We start from the raw sequence: 14,635 nt of genomic DNA, 5'->3' as shown, positions 1-14,635 counted from the left end.
CGGGGCACCCTCCAGGCCCCGAAGCTGTCTCTGAGGCCCCGGCTCCAACACCTCGCTGGCTGGTGTGGGCTGTGGTCCCCAGGGAGAAGGAGCAGACAGGGGAGGAGGCACGGCTGAGGACACTGACCAGGCTGCCCCGGGCTGCTCCAAGTGCCAGCCAGGCCCTTGCGTCTACTTCGTGTCCTCGTGTTGACAGTCTGAGAAGTCCAGCTGCCTCCCAGGGGCATGTGTGCCCCCAAGAGAATGTCATAGTGGGAAGGACTCACCCCTGGCCAGCCTCCTTCCCTCCTTCCCTACCCACCAGCCTCAGCGTCCCCTCGGTGAGGGGTGAGCAGCTGCAGCTGGCTCTGAGCAAAGGGCTGGCACTCCCCCATCAGGTGGCTGTGCCCCGGCGGCTCTGGGTCCTCCTGGGCCTCTGGGGACAGTTCGGCCCCCTCCAGGTCCACTCCCAGTCCTTCATCCACCCCAAACTGCATCCAGCACTCTGTCCAGCATGGCTTACCGAGGGTCTGCAGTGAAACCATTCGATAGAGACACAGGAAGCACTCCTATGATGGAATGACAAGAGACGTCCCCAGTTTGAATGCAAGCGTTCTCTCCCCTTATACAAATTTTAAGGATAAATTAAGGTTTAAATACTAAGTTCCCTTGCAATTTAAAGTTCAAAAACATTAAAGTCCAGAGGAATTAAAATCAAGTCTCTCGCCTTTGTGAGCCCTCTTCCTTCCCAGTTTGTCATTCTGCTAGGCTTCCACTGTGGGACCCTTGATGCCGGGGGGGTTTGGGGTCTTTCCTCCAGGCTCACTTGGAAGTGGGGGGCTTTACTCCAGTCCTCAGGGACTGCAACAGCCACACCAAGCCTCAGTGCACAGTCCAGGTGTCTGGGACACACAGGCCATCCCCACAGCAGCCCCCACCACTGCAGGAAGCCAAGAAGCCAGTTCCTGGAGCAGCTCCCGGGATGCTGCCTGCCCCCTGCCTTCCCGGACAGCAGAAGCATCACACATACCATGTCCTCCACCACAACGGCCCAAGCCCTACCCACCAGGAGGATGTGGAGCCCCTCCTCGGCCCACACATCCTGAACATCACAAGAATAACCTGTGTGCCTGCAGGTCTGATGAACATGCCCTCTCGACCAGCCATGCTGGCTTGAAGGTCCCACTGGCAGGGGTGCAGGGGAGCCACCTCATGCAGAGTCCTGAGAGCCTAAAACCCCCGCGGCTCTTCCTCTCCTGCCCACCTGCCACCCCCAGCCCAAGCATCCCTGTTCTCACCACCATCTCCTTCTCAACCCACATCCAGGGCTGAGCGCAGCACCTGGGGGAGCAGTCTCAGGGGTCCCAAGGGCTTTCACAAGGAGCTCACAGCTCCACCCAAAGAATGCAGTGGCTGTAGCTTCTTGCTTCAGAGCCAGGAGGAAACTCCGGCACCAAGCATCTGGTGCATGCAGGGCTCTGCCAGCCACGATCCAGGGAACCTCCGACATCATGAGGCTGTTCCATGGGAATTCCACAGCTCCCATCCTAGGGCATGGCTCGCCAACAGGAGAATGGGAAAAGCTGTGACAAATACAAACTACCAGTCACCTCCTTCCCCAACTTCAGGCCTGGGTGACGTGACGGGTGGGCCGGATGTCATCGGGGCACAGGTGATTCTGGCCGCATCCTGGTTACGCGGCACCAGCAGGGAGAGGCGCGACTCAGGCAGGTGTGGCACACTCGCTGGGGCTGTACATGCAGGGAGGGGGAGGACAACAGAGTGACCAGTGCAGGCAGGACAGAGTCACCAGTACAGGAAAAACACAGTGACCACTGCAGAGAGGACACAGTGACCAGCTGTCAGAGGAGGGAGGAAGACAGTGACCAGCCATCGGAGAATAGGTGACAGAGTGACCAGCCCTCAGAGGAGAGAGGAAGACAGTGACCAGCCATCAGAGAATGGAAGGTGACAGAGTGACCAGCCCTCAGAGGAGAGAGGAAGACAGTGACCAGCCATCAGAGAATGGAAGGTGACAGAGTGACCAGCTGTCAGAGGAGGGAGGAAGACAGTGACCAGCCATCGGAGAATAGAAGGTGACAGAGTGACCAGCTGTCAGAGGAGGGAGGAAGACAGTGACCAGCCGTCGGAGAATGGAAGGTGACAGAGTGACCAGCCCTCAGAGGAGAGAGGAAGACAGTGACCAGCCATTGGAGAATGGAAGGTGACGGAGTGACCAGCTGTCAGAGGGAGGAAGACAGTGACCAGCCGTCGGAGAATGGAAGGTGACAGAGTGACCAGCTGTCAGAGGAGGGCGGAAGACAGTGACCAGCCATTGGAGAATGGAAGGTGACAGAGTGACAAGCCGTCAGAGGGAGGAAGACAGTGACCAGCCATCGGAGAATAGAAGGTGACAGAGTGACCAGCTGTCAGAGGAGGGCGGAAGACAGTGACCAGCCGTCGGAGAATGGAAGGTGACGGAGTGACCAGCCATCAGTGGGAGGAAGACAGTGACCAGCCATTGGAGAATGGAAGGTGACGGAGTGACCAGCCATTGGAGAATGGAAGGTGACGGAGTGACCAGCTGTCAGAGGAGGGAGGAAGACAGTGACCAGCCGTCGGAGAATGGAAGGTGACGGAGTGACCAGCTGTCAGAAGAAGGAAGACTTGGCATGACCAGCCTCTCATGTCTACTCGAAGGCATCTCATGCCCCATCCCCCAGGACAGAGGGAACCTGAGGTTTTCTCAGAACCTGGGCATTGGCATGGACGTCCTGGAGGCTTTTGAGTTAGGCGGCCATGTGCAGTCTACATGCCGTGTGCTCGGTGGACAGAGCCACTTTGAACGCAGCTTCTCAAGCAGGATTTCCTGGGTAATTTCTATTCCTCAGGCACTGACCCAGGCAGCTGAGACAGCACATGTGCACAGGACAGAAGGCACCTGGCTGCGGGTAGCCTCGACTCAGCCTGGGCCCTGGACGAGGGACAAAGGCCCAGAGAACATAGGGGTGCAGGGAGCACCAGGCCCAGGGGTGGCCTCACAGGGCAATAGGAGGGCCCAGACCCAGGGCGGGCGAGCAGGTCTGGGGGCCGCCCCTGCATCTGCACCCACTTCCCAGGAAGGATCAAGGCAACGAGCTCCTCACGGGGCAGGGGGCAGGCTCCACTCTGTCTTTTTCTTTTCTTTCTTTTCCTTTATTATGATGTAACTGACAAGTAAAAATATGTATTCGAGGTGCATGACCCAGTGAATATGCCGGCATACACGTGCTTTGTGGAAGGGTCACCACAATCAAGCTAATTAGCGCAGCCTCACCTCCGCCAGTCACCTTGTCAAGTGTGCAGGAGAAAGCAAAGAAACAGCAGAAGAACTCAGGACCTGACTTTGTTTTTGTGTAAGGGGCCTTCACCCATTCCTGCACGGAGCCTAGGATCATTCTACAGGACAGAGAAAATACACAGAGGTAGTCGTGGTGCAGGTTTTGAAACTCACTCCAGGATGAAAGGTGAAGCCTGTGAGCAGCTGTTCTGTTGTGGATTCACAGGAGCTCTGTGACCTGACCAAGGACAAAGGCATCCCCAGCCTCCTCGGACCCTCGCTGGCACCCAGATGTGTGCGGTCACCTGTCACCTCTTGATCCCAACATCCTCCCCGTCCCCCTGCCCTTAACATAAAAGAGACTGGAATTCGTGCTGACTTGAGATGGTCTCTGTGACACTCTCAGTCTGCCATCTCCAAAGGCCGCTGACTGGAACCCGCTTTTCCTCCCACCAGCTCTCCTCTGCCGTGTGTGGCTTTCTAGCAGGGAGCACCTGGGTTCCATGACAAGAGCACTTGAGGTCAGGTCACAGCAAATCCATGTACCCAACACGTTCTCGTTCACCACGGCCACCCTGCTATCCAGAGCTTGTCACCTCCTAAGTGAGCCTGTGTGCCGTTCAACCAACCTCTCCCCAGTTCCCCAGGCCCAGCCCCTTCCCCACCCTCTGCCTCTATGAGCTTAATTTATTTTAGCTCCCATGCACAAGTGAGAACGTGTGGTATTTGTCTTTCTGTGTCTGGCTTTTGTCACGAGCGTAATCGCCTCCAGGTCATGGCAAATTGCAGGACGTCCTCCTCTTCGAGCTGGGCGATGCCCATCACCTGTCCATTTGACATTTTCTTCGCCCCTTCCTCTGTGGACACGCCTGCTGGCATCATGGAGATTTTCCTGGTGCCCAGAATATGACAGAGCTTCACTCAGTTGGAATGCACGAAAGTGTGGCTTCTCACTGCCTCCCGGGCTGTGCTTGGGAGCTGAGAACATCTCCAGGAAGCCCACGGGCTTCCAAGTGGAGGAGGCAGGTCGCAGACGCATGAGGCCCTAAGAGTGAAGGAGTTGGAAAGGAGAAGCTCACGGGGGGCCGTTGCTCACGTTGGGAGCTGTGGCTGGAGGGGCACAAATGCTGCTTACCTGGGACTTCTCCCAAACAACAAGAGAAACACCTTGAAGACAAGTCAGGTTCAGGCCCCTGGTGCCACAGAACTGAGCCTTGGCAGAGCTCACATCAAACGCGGCTCAAACTCATGGCCCGCAACACCTGCTCCCTGTACAGCAGAAATTGTCTCCTTGGTAGAGATCCTGTCAAGAACTTTCCCACGTTCCCGTTAATCGCAGAGGCAAGCTCCCCCCACTTTCCAGGGATGTCTTTATGTAAACAAAGTGGTTAATTAGACAATTTGCTAAGCTATTTAAAATGCATTTTGCTTTAAAAGAACAAGTAATCACAATATAAAAATCACAGCATTTCTAATATGTCAACTAATTCCTCCATCATATTTTTAGGAAAAAAATGGATTCACATAATTTATTAATATGCCTCTTCTAATTTCATTCATAAATAAGTAATTGCATCTTAACTCCCATTTGATAGATGGGAAAGATTGCAGAGCTGGGAAAACAGGAATTGTTGCACCCTTTGGGGGAAAAACAGGAAGCAAAGAGCCAGGTCGGGACTGTGGGCCATTGGGGGATTCTAGGAAAACTGCCGTCTCTGTGTGTTCCCCGTGGCCCAGTCACAGAGCTATCCTCACGGGCGTGGTTCTAGTCTGTGAACATGACCCGTTATTTTTGATCAACAATTCTAATTATAAATATTAATCAAAAAGGAGAAGGAAGGCAAACTCCAGGCATTTGTTTGAGGCAATAGGCATCTGGCTGAAGTTGTCATTAGCTGGGTCACTGACAGCCCCATAGCGGCCGGCTGACCACACAGGTCAGCCACGGTGGACGCCAGGTTCCCCAGACCAAGGGCTGCCAGGAGCGGAGGCACTCATTTGCAGCCGAATCCTCAGGAAATGCCCTCAGCTGAAACCAGCCACCTCCACCAAGGTCTGGACAAATGTGCACACTCGCTGGGGCACCCTCATCTTCCTCCCCTGCACAAAGAGCAGCGCAGCCGAACCCCAGCCTCAGGCCACAGCCAGCACCGCAGAGCCACAGGGCAGACGCTGTGCACACCAGACCTGCTGGGCCACAGCCAGACCCGGGCGGGGAAGGACGGGGACCCAGGCCTCAGGATGGGGAAGGGGGTGGAGGCCCTGCTCTGAGCCTTCTGAGCTGGAGGCCCCGGCTTAGGGGCCATGCATGGCCCCACCTTTTGGGTAACACCTCCCCACCCCAGGGCCTGCCCCCAGCTGCTCCTGACTATGCCTGTCCCTGGAAGTGCACCACATGGAATCTTCCAGAAGGCACCTGCTGAGAGAGGGAAGGGACGTCCATGGTACTACAGGGCTGAGAGCTGTCAAGGGAGACAGGTGCAGCCCATAAGCAATGCCAGTGATGCAGGAGCTGCCCGGATGCCTGCTCAGGAGAGCGAGAGCCCAGCTCGGCCCACGCTGGGGACCAAAGGCCCTGAGAAGTGGCCGTGCTGGTGGGTGTGGTGTAAGGCTGGACACTGCCAGCTGACCTGCTCCCGGGGGCCCAGGAGATCCTGCACTGGCCACAGTGAAGAGTGGGCAGCAGCCTCCCTGGAAGCTGGGGTGGCCGGGCGGTGTGGGCAGGGCTGGCAGCCAAGTGCCATCACAGAGCCGGGCCCCTGATGGCAGAAGGGGGCCTGTCAGGAGGAAGGCAGGGCCATTGTGAGGCTGAGCAGCAGACTGAGTGGTGTACAGGGGCCTGCCCCACAGAAGTGGGAGTGAAAGCCAGTAGCACCCAAGCCCCAGGGGCAGGAGAGGTGGGCAGCAGCTCCACCCACCCCACTAAGGCAGTCAAGACGGAGGCTGGGGCCACAGGCAGCTGCCCAGCAACACCAGCATCCCACGCAGCCTCCTCCCTGGGCCAGGTTCCAGATGCAGAATCCAGACAGGAGAGGGGAAGAAATAACCCGAAACGCACAGAGGCCTTGGGCAAGGGTCCCCCTGGCCCTCCCAAGGGGCGCTGGGAGGAAGGGTCTGTCCAAACGGTCAGGGCGGTGGGCTGGGGACAGAGCAGATGCCAGCGTCAGGGAACTGCAGCCCCACCGCGCCCCCATAGAGCAGAGCAGGGAACGGGAAATGAACGGGGACCTTCGAGACGGAGCTCACAGAACTCCCAGAGGTCATTTCCCAGATCCCCAATACATCACTGGAATAGCCCAGTTGTCCTGACCTGTAGGGAAGACCATGTGGAACCTTCTAGAATGTCCCTTTCCCACCCAGCTGAGCCAGGGAGACAGTGGGAGAGACAGAAACCTAGAGACAGTGAGATAAAGACAGACATAGAGACAGTGACAGAGAGAGACAGTGAATCGAATGCATTGTCACGCCCCAGGTGGACGGCAGAGGCCGGCCCCCACACAAATCCTGAGGGGTGCAGAGGGGCCTGGTCCTCCCCCAGTCAGTTCCCCAGTCTGGCCTCTCAAATGCAACAGGCACTGGATGGAGCAGCGGCTGTGGCTGACGGACCTGCCAGGAACCCAGGGGCCCTGTACCCCGTGACGGCTGCATAGGACACAAGCTCTGGACTTGGGCAATCTCTGAGGAGCCGCCCCAGCCCCAGAGCCCCCGCCGGGCAGGTGAGCCTCTGCTGTGCCCCGTCTTGGCCTTCTCCCCACAGCTGCCCGCCAGGCCACTCCCCAACAGACAAACCTGCCACGTCTGTATTGGACCCACGTGCTGCGGAGCTCAGGGACATCTGTGGTGACCCGGTCAAGCGTGTCAAGCCAGGTGGCTGTAGGCAAACTGCCCACTGTTGCTCCACATCATCTTCCTCCACCTCAAAGCTGCCCCTGGTCACTGGTGCCACTGGAGGACAGTTCTGGGAGGTCCCACATTGGGTGAGGGACACAGGGTCACAGACACTGGCCTTGTGGGTGCTTCGCCCCCTCTCCCCTTGGCCTGAGAGCAAGCTGGTCCCATGCCTGGGGACCGCAACCGAGAGCCAGGCCCCCTACAGATGCAGCGCCCCTTCTGAGGACTCCTGGCACCTCAAGCTTCCCAGGGCCTGGGGGTGTCGCTCTCCTGCCCATGAGTCCACCTCGCAGAAACCCTCAAGTGCCACCCAGACCCTACTCAAGTCCGGGCCCCTCACTTCTGACTCTCCCTCCCATCCTCCACTCCCCTGGCCTCTCCCCAGGACCCTGCTCGGGGTGCTGACCTTTGGGGGGGAGGGCACAGTGATGCTCGGGGCTGCTGGCCTTTGGGAGGGAGGCACAGTGATGCTTGGGGCCGGGGTTGCTGACCTTTGTGGGGAAGGCACAGTGATGCTCGGGGTGCTGACCTTTGGGAGGGAGAGCACAGTGATGCTCGGGGCTGCTGACCTTTGAGGGGAGGGCACAGTGATGCTCAGGGCTGCTGACCTTTGTGGGGAGGGCACAGTGATGCTCGGGGTGCTGACCTTTGGGAGGGAGGGCACAGTGATGCTCAGGGCGGCTGACCTTTGTGGGGAGGGCACAGTGATGCTCGGGGTGCTGACCTTTGGGAGGGAGGGCACAGTGATGCTTGGGGCCGGGCTGCTGACCTTTGTGGGGAGGGCACAGTGATGCTTGGGGCTGCTGGCTTTTGGAATGAGGCACAGTGCCTGGAGAACGGGCATCTCCTCACTGGCCCTTCCATCCAGGCCCCTTGCCAAGCACAGGGGATGTGCACAGCGTGTGTTTATGAACTGAGGGCAGAAGCGACAGCAGCCACAGGCTCCCACATCCCCCTTGTGCCCTGAAAGCACCTCGGTCCAGGGGTCAGGCTGGGTCCACAGCTCCCGCTGGTGGCCTGGGCTCAGCGGCCCCCCGCTTTTTCTGGAAGACGCAGCACAGAAAACTGATGAAGCTGGCCAGGCTCCCTCCAGAGCCCTCAAGGACGTGGGAGGCCACCAAGACCAGAGGAACATAAATCTTACGGCCTCGGACACTGCCCAGTTGTAAATATATTTTTCACCCCTCCATTTATCACGGCTGCCTCTGATGACACCCACCTGGTGTGGGGCCGGTTGTTGCAGCTCCCCCCTCAGCACCTCCCCACAGGATTATCCCCAATCCATCTCTGACGGCGTCTGCAGACAGGAGCACAAAGCTGCCATCAGCCCCCAAACGGCCACCCTGACCCCGGGCTGACGGCGCCATCCTGGGACAGTCTCTGCCTGGGCACCAGGCCTCACACTCCAGGAACCTTCTGCTGTGAGGTCTTTGGGCACCCTCTCCCTGTTAGCCCACTTTCCATCCCTGCTCCCACCTTTGGGACCCTCTCCCTGTTAGCCCACTTCCCATCCCTGCTCCCACCTTTAGGACCCTCTCCCTGTTAGCCCACTTCCCATCCTGTTCCCACCAGAGGAAGTGCCTTCTGGGGTGACATTTCTGAGCCACCGATGCTACAGATTTACTACTAACCCAAGCCATAAACCGTTTGTATCCATTTAAAGTGTTGAAAGGATAAGACCAATAACCTATAATTCTGTACCCAATTAAATTATCTTCTTAAAGTGGAAGAGAAATAATGGATAAATGGAGAAATAAATGGATAAATGGAGAAGTGGATAATAGTAACCACATATTTGGCGATTATCACTTATGGATAAGTAAAATGAATGACACCAAAGTTGTAAGGGATTGGAGCACTCTGCCATGAGGCAATTGCACTGCCTTTGACGTGGCACCACGCTTTTTAAACTGAACTTCTGTTCGCCGTAAATGTAAATTGCAAACTCTATGACAACCAACAAAAAAGTAAAAAGAAAACAAGAAGTGTAACTGATTTGCTAAGAGAGGAGAGAAAATGAAATCATACAAAATTCTCAATCAAAACCAGAGAAGGCAGAAAAAGAATGGAAGACAAAAGAAACGGAGACCGAGGAACAGCAAACAGTAACCAATGTGGCCAACAGGAATCCAGTATGTGGATGATTGCTTCAGAAGTCAGGGGTTGACATGCACCCATCAAAAGAGAGAGACTGGGCCAGGTGCGGTGGCTCACGCCTGTAATCCCAGCATTTTGGGAGGCCGAGGTGGGAGGACCATGAGGTCAGGAGCTTGAGACCAGCCTGGCCAATATGGTGAAACCCCATCTCTACTAAAAATACAAAAAAAAAAAATTAGCCAGGCATGGTGGCGGGCGCCTGTAGTCCCAGCTACTCGGGAGGCTGAGGCAGAAGAATCGTTTGAACCAGGGAGGCGGAGGTTGCAGTGAGCTGAGATGGCACCACTGCACTCCAGCCTGGGTGAAAGAGACTCCTCGAAAAAAAAAAAAAAGAAAGAAAAAGAAAACCTGACTCTACGTCATCCACAAGAAGCTCCCTCCAAATATAAAGACACACATAGATGAAAAGAAAGGGTTGGAGACTGATACACCACGCTAACACTAATGGAAAACACAGGAGTCGTGATCAATCCCAGCCAGGACCCGTCTCAGGGATAAAAGGAGCACTGCATGGTGATCAGGGGTCAGTCCCCTGGAGGGAGACTAGCAATCCTGAATGGGTGTGTGCCTGACAGCAGGCCCTCCAACCCCATCCCACCCTGGGTGGTCTCCCCAGCCCCTGTTGTCTCCTGCTCCTGTCCTGAGACCCCTGGGCCCACCCCCAGCGCCCCCTTTGGCTGCACAGGGGACATTGCAGTTGTTAAACATGGTTGCAATGGTGGCTCAGGCCCAACCCAGGGAGACACTGGGCTTCCCTGCCGCAGAGCCGTGGGCCTGAAAGCACCGTCTGGAGGGGTCTGCTCCTGCCTTTGCAGCGTGGTGGGAGCCGACCCCACAGTGCAATGCGGCTCCAGGTCCAGCCTCTAAGGTGTGCCTGACCCACCCACTGAGGTGCAGGGTGGGGGGCCAGGGTGTGGTCATGTCAGGCCGGGGGGCCAGCTCCTCCCGAGTGGAGTGGGGTCACCTGTGACCCATCCACAGCAAGGTAGGAGAGGTGGGCATGGCGAGGCTGCCTCCCAGCTCACCAGAGAGAGCTTCACCAACACTATCAAAGCCTTCCACGTCCACCGTGCACGTGAGCCTCTCAGAGTGATCAGGAGCTCAGTCGGTCAGTGGCACCGTTCTCAGCCAAGGACTTCGTGGAGCCCGGCCTGTTTGCACAGGTAACAAGAAGGTAAATTTTCATCTGAGGCCTACACTTTGACACAGGATCCTTCTCAAACATCTCCTGTGGACGGAAGGCAAGTGTCAGGCAGCACCACTCAGCCCAGCCATGCCAAGGAGACAGGAGGGAGTTCCTCCCACCAGGAGGGCGGGGTGGGGGGACGAGGACACCCAGCCAGGCCATCCACAGCGGGAGGACAAGGCGGGACCCACCCGCAGGCCCATGCTCCGTGCACAGGGGATCCATCCACAGACCCATGCTCCATGCAGGGGGGGATCCACCCAGGGGCCCACACTCCATACAGGGGGATCCATCTGGGGGCCCACGCTCCGTGTAGGGGATCCATCTACAGACCCATGATCCATGCAGGGGGATCCACCCGGGGGCCCACACTCCGTGCAGGGGATCCATCTACAGACCCATGCTCCATGCAGGGGGGGATCCACCCAGGGGCCCACGCTCCGTGCAGGGGGCTCCATCCACAGGCTCTGCTCCAAACTACATTTTGGATATAAACGGTTTCCTTTCCAGTTTTTCCCAGGCAGGTAGGAATCCAGGTGAACACACAGGATCCCTGGGGGCCTGTTGGACAAGGGTCCCGCCTGCCACTGGAATCTCAGAAAGAATGAGTCAGGGCTCGGGACCCCCACAAAGGCAGGGCAGGGGCGCCCCCCCCCCAGGGGCTAGAGAGGAAAAGCTGAGGGTCAGAGAATGGGCAACAGGGCACGGGGCAGGGCAGCTGGAGACAGGAGGGATGGTCGGGTCAGCCCCGGGCACTGCCCAGGAACATGGGTCCTCCCTGACAGGGAACTCAGGGGCAGGTGGCTGAGGAGGCCTTCCGGGTTCTCTGAATGGGGGATGAAGCCCTCATGCCAACCAGGCTCACAGATCCCAGAGGAGGCAGAGGCAGGAGGAGGCTTGGCTTGAGCTGCCCAGGTCTCTGGGAGGCTCCTGTCCTGTTTCAGGCTCCTTGGCCCAGCAATGTCACCACACTGCCCTCACAGGGAAGGGACAGGGAAATGGCACATGCAGCTGTTTGGGTACAAAAGCCCAGGCAGAGCCCAAGATGCAGAATGAATGAATGGGAGCGAGGCAGGGGGGGGCCCTCACGGTCAGCCCACCCATGACTCCAGGCCCCAGGTAGGGCCCAGGATGTGGAATGGATGGGAGCGAGGCAGGGAGGCCCCTTGTAGTTGGCCCACCCATGACTCCAGGCCTGCGGCTCCAGCTCTGGGACCAGCTGGGACAAAGGGAACACACCGCCCACTCTGACACTCATGGAAAGGATTCGGATCAGCCCACAGACCTCCTACAGGCAGGGACCCCCACACCTGCCACCCGACAGAGAATCGGCCACTTAAGTCTCCAGGTTGGGACGCAGCTGGGTCGTAAATTGGCTTCTCACTTTTGGGGACCCTAAGTGTAGCATTTCCTTTAACTTGAGCCAAACCCTTTGTCCCAGAATATCTTTGCTTCTATTTCCCCACCCCCCTGATTGCACTGGACACCCCCTGAAATGAGAGCATCGCCTCAAGCACTGCAGGTGGCGCTGAGTCCTTCTCAGTCCTCCAGCCCTCGCCCTCTGTGGGAACACCCCCCATCACCGCCTTCCAGGGCGGCCGCTGTCGTCTGCGCTCGCAGCTCTCGTGCTCATCCTCACTCAGCAAATTGCAATCAGCTCCGACAGTGGCCTAGTTAAGGGCACCCACCCAACGACACCCCGGCTATGCAGACAGGAAGCGTCGTCGCCAACCGGACATATCGCTGCCAGAAACAACTGGGTGTGCTTTGGGGACGCCTCCTAATTGAACTGACACACTCAGGAATTAGGGTGGTGGAGGCCAGCTCGCTGCAGGGAAGGTTGCCCCGCCTTCCAGGCCTCCAAATTAGGACTGAATGCTCTGTTTTCTCTGCACGCAGGCGGGGGTCATGGGTCAAGCGCTGAGACTTACTCCGTAATTCGAGTTAATGAAGGATTCCCAGGGGCAGCTCTGTGGACGCATCTAGGAGGCACGCGGCCTCTGGCGGAGCCTGACAGCTGTGGGTGGACAGCAGCAAGCAGGCCTTTAATTGCTGCCAAATTTTAGTCCTAGGTCTTAATGACAGCAGCCCTGGCCCCAGAGTGTGAGGATCTCTGGGAGAGTCAGGGGCTCCATGTTGGGCACTCCGCTGTGTGAGTGGGAGGAGCACAGAGTGAGATGGTGGGCAGCGGCTGGAGGTCCCAGAGCCCCACCCAGAGCCAGCAATGCCTCCTGGGCTGGACCAGAGGCTGCTGTATGGTCCCTGTTCACCGAGCTTGCAGGAGGCAGAGAATGGGGAAAGTCTGTGCTCCTCTCAGGCCCTGTCACAGAACAAACAGCATTGGGCTGGAGCAGGGAGGCTGGGGTGCAGGGCGGGGCTGGAGCAGGGAGGCTGGGGTGCAGGGCTAGGTTGGAGCAGCGAGGTTGGGGTGCAAGGCTGGCCTGGAGCAGCGAGGCTGGGATGCAAGGCTGGGCTGGAGCAGGAAGGCTGAGATGCAGGGCTGGGTTAGAACAGGGAGGCTGGGGTGCAGGATTCTAGGGTGCAGGACTGGGCTGGAGCAGACAGGCTGGGGTGCAGGGCTTGGCTGGAGCAGGGAGACTGAGCTAGAGCAGGGAGGCTGGGGTGCAGGGCTGGGTTAGAACAGGGAGGCTGGGGTGCAGGGCTGGCCAGCCTCAGAACATGTGTGGGCCTCAGCCCTGGCAGGTGGAGGCGTGGGCGCCCTGCTGGGCCACTCAGATGGATCTGCTGTTTTCTCATGAGCTCATCCCTTCCGGCCTGTGAGGCCCACGGGCAGGGCTTTAATCCCCTATGTGCTGTTTCCAGAGCCTTCTCCCTGGCCCAGCTCCAGGCAGCCTCTCCAACCCCTTAGATTCTGCTGGACATACATATGGCCCTTGAGCCACAGAGGGTGGTGATGCCCGCGGCCTCCCTGCGTCCACAGGGCAGGTGCTGGCCAGGCCTCATCCCTGCTTCAGTCCCCAGAGGAGACCTCGAGCCACAGACCAGTCCCTGTCCCTTCAGGGTGGGGTTGGTTCTGCAATCCCCCTGCCCACAGCCCCACCCCACAGAAACGTCCACCATGAGCCTTGGTAATCACACCCGGTGCCCGATGGAGACCAGCGGCTCTGAGCTCCCGGGAAAGTGGCCGGGGCCTGGGCCCTGTTCCCAGGAAGCTCAGCAAGGCTCCGTGCCCCACAACCTGGAGGGGTGGGAGGGGGTCTGAGTCGGGATGGCTGCACCCTTGGCCCTTGGGGAGGAGCCCCCCCCACCACCCAGCAAGACCAGAAAGAAGCCTGGGTGTGGGGGAAGGAGTTCAAGGAACCAAGCTCTGCGCAGACTCAGCGGGAGGATTTGGAATCGGAGCTGGAGTGTGGGGACGCCGGACAGATGCCAGGGGATCTACGTACCCGGCAGAAGGGCCCAAAATGAGCGGGTGCTGGGACAGGCAGGAACAGCCCTGGGAGGTCACAGACGGGGTAACAATGGGGGCCCTGAGCACTCCGCTGTTCCCTGGACAGGGTCTGGGTTCCATGAAGCTGCCTATCCCAGGCCTCTGCAGCAGCGGCACGGGCAGAGCTGCCTCCCTCCAGTGAGGAGCGGGCGGGTGCCACGTGGACCCTGGGCACCCTCCACAGGGGCTCCAGCTCCCACAAGGGGCTGCCCCATGGGCTCTGAGGAGCTACAGGCTCCTTCCCAGAGAGAAGCCCAGGAGTCAGCAGCTAATCCTCCCTCTTCCTCTGGAGCCCCCAGGGAAGGCAGGAGCGAGTGTGCCCCTCGATGACCCCATGCCCTATAGAGACCCCTGTGGGGAAGGAATCTGGCCTCATCTGCAGCTCCACAAGCCCTAGGGTGGATCTGAGCTGGGACCAGCCCCTCTGAGGGGCTCACCCTGAGCACCCTCCTTGGCAAGGCAAGCGTTTGGGATACATCCTTCCAGGGAAACAGCACTGTACTCTTCCCTGTTTCTCTAAAGATTTGAACTGAGGCCAGTTGCTCTGCCTGTGGGTATGATGCTTGGGACAGCACCTGGCTCTGAGGACAGAGGCCCTGGACCCAACCCACACAGGCCCACCTTCTCTTGAAGATCTGGGCTAACTGGGAAG

At 58.4% G+C, this 14,635-nt stretch overlaps 1 pseudogene; it reads right to left on the bottom strand.

Moving 5' to 3' along the window:
• Positions 1-6,691: 6,691 nt before the first annotated feature.
• LOC129467563 (uncharacterized) lies at positions 6,692-8,033 on the bottom strand (annotated as a pseudogene).
• Between the last annotated feature and the right edge of the window lie 6,602 nt (positions 8,034-14,635).

This window comes from Symphalangus syndactylus, chromosome 18 (assembly GCF_028878055.3).
Source record: "Symphalangus syndactylus isolate Jambi chromosome 18, NHGRI_mSymSyn1-v2.1_pri, whole genome shotgun sequence".
Taxonomy (NCBI): domain Eukaryota; kingdom Metazoa; phylum Chordata; class Mammalia; order Primates; family Hylobatidae; genus Symphalangus; species Symphalangus syndactylus.
This window is presented reverse-complemented; position numbering and strand designations above follow the sequence as displayed.